The 1,960-nt window shown below is 57.1% G+C and overlaps 1 pseudogene across 1 annotated transcript; it reads left to right on the top strand.

The window, feature by feature from the left end:
- The first annotated feature begins 707 nt into the window (after positions 1-707).
- On the top strand, positions 708-1,096 carry LOC308253403 (phospholipid scramblase 3-like; annotated as a pseudogene). The gene has a single exon. The product of its transcript is annotated as a phospholipid scramblase 3-like (transcript).
- Positions 1,097-1,960: the final 864 nt, after the last annotated feature.

Raw genomic sequence — 1,960 nt, 5'->3', positions numbered from 1 at the left:
AAGGGCCTGCCTCCATGAACTCTCAGGAGCCTTCAAGCACTGAGCACCCGGACTACTTTAGGGGCTTCAGGTGAGCCGGGGATGCAAAGGGGTGAGGGAACCTCCCTGGAGGTCGGGCTGTTGGTCTGATTGCGGATCCATCCATCCTGCCATCTGCCAACAGCTGCCTCCACGGAGAATGGGAGAGCAAAGGAAGGGGGCTGTTCTGCAAACCCCAGAGGGAATCAGGGTCCCAGGTACTCTGCCCCACCGCTGACACTTTCGGTTTCTCCCCAAGTCAGAGACGCCGCCTAAGAGACCCTGCGTGGGCGCCTGGTGCAGCCACCTCTCCGCGTTTGCCTATTTGTCTTTATGTCTGTCTCTGTGTCCGTCAGGCTGTCCCCAAGCTTGCCTCCACTTCTAGAACTAAGCTTCTGGTATAGCGACAACCCGTGAACCCTTATCCCTTTCCTATGGCAGAATACTTGCCTCCTCCTCCCTACCCTGTGACCGCTGGGTACCCAGAGCAGGTGCAGCATCCTGGGCTCAGAACAGTGCCAGTGCCTGCCCACATGCCTGCCCCTGCGCCCAGCTTCTCTCTTTTCTCCTCGCCCGGTCCCAGTGCCCTGCTGCCCCTCTCTTGCCACTGCCCAGGGTGCCTTCTGGCCTCAAATTCTTGGTGCCACTGGCCCCTTCACTTCCGTCTGGTGGACTCCGGGGACCGAGAGATGGAAGTACAGTTGCCACCAGGCACCACCATTGGCCATGTGCTGCAGACCTGGCATCCCTTCCTCCTAAGTTCTCCATTCAAGATGCCGATCGCCATACAATCCTGTGAGTGGTGGGGCCCTGCTGGACCTGTGGCTGTGGCACAGACACCAACTTTGAGGTGAGGACTCAGGATGAGTCCCACAGTGTGGGCCGCATCAGCAAGCAGTGGAGGGTGAGGGGGGCGCTGCTCCAAGAAGCCCTCACGGATGCAGATGACTTTGGCTTGCAGTGTCCGCTAGATCTGGACGTGAGAGTGAAGGCTGTACTGCTGGGAGCCACATTCCTCATTGACTACAGGTTCTTTGAGAAGCGAGGAGGCACTGGGCCCTCTGCCATCACCAGTTAGATGGCATCTCAGGGGGAGGACCGTCCCCTCAGCCAGAACTCAAGATGGTCACCTGGCCTGGCCCGGCCCCTCCTCAGAGGCAGCCCTTTCCTCCATGTACACTGCAGAGGACAGACCTGGATGCCTAAGAGGCTGGGGCCATGGTGCCCCATCCCTGCCCTACTCCCCTGGCCTCCTCCACTGTGGCCCCCACAGAAGGGTGTGTATGAGAGCCTTTCCCCTGCTGCCTCTCAACACTGTCTCTGCCATCCCTCAGCACCCAGGCCTGTCGGCTTTCAAACTCGCCTACTCACTTCCTCTCACCCCCTTCCAGGGCCTCTGTGCTGGATGGGACCTTTGGAATCCAGGGCTCTGGGGTTTTACAACAGAGCTGGGGTGGGAAAGGGTAAACAGCACCAAAGATGTCGATATTGCCACCCACCTCTGCCTCAGCTTGACCAATTAGTTCAGCCTTCAAACGTGGCACTAAGAGGGGATCCCTACTTCCCCAGCAACGGCTCTAGGGCCTCGGCCCCAGTGCCAACCTCCTCTCCCCTTGGCCCTCCCCACAGCTGGTGTTTGCTGCAGCTCCCCACAACTGGTGCTTGCTGCAGCTCTGTGTGCCTTACGTAACCACCCCCTTCCTTCCCTGTTCCTACAAAGGAGGCTGCATCTTTGTATGTTATATTCACATAAACTTTGTAACATTTTGGGAAAACAAAACAAAACAAAACAAAACAAAACAAAAACCGATGACCAAGAGAATGCCACAGTCAACATCCGAAGTCCAGCTCAGGAGAACAGAGATAAGGGAGAATTCCATAAGTAGGCCGATGCCAAGATATTTCTGAGTGGCTACCTGGTGTGTGACAGTTGTGAGACTGC

This window comes from Plecotus auritus (genome assembly GCF_963455305.1).
Source record: "Plecotus auritus genome assembly, chromosome: 1".
Taxonomy (NCBI): Eukaryota; Metazoa; Chordata; class Mammalia; order Chiroptera; family Vespertilionidae; genus Plecotus; species Plecotus auritus.
The sequence above is the reverse complement of the archived record's forward strand: the minus strand, read 5'-3'. Positions and strand labels throughout refer to the sequence as shown.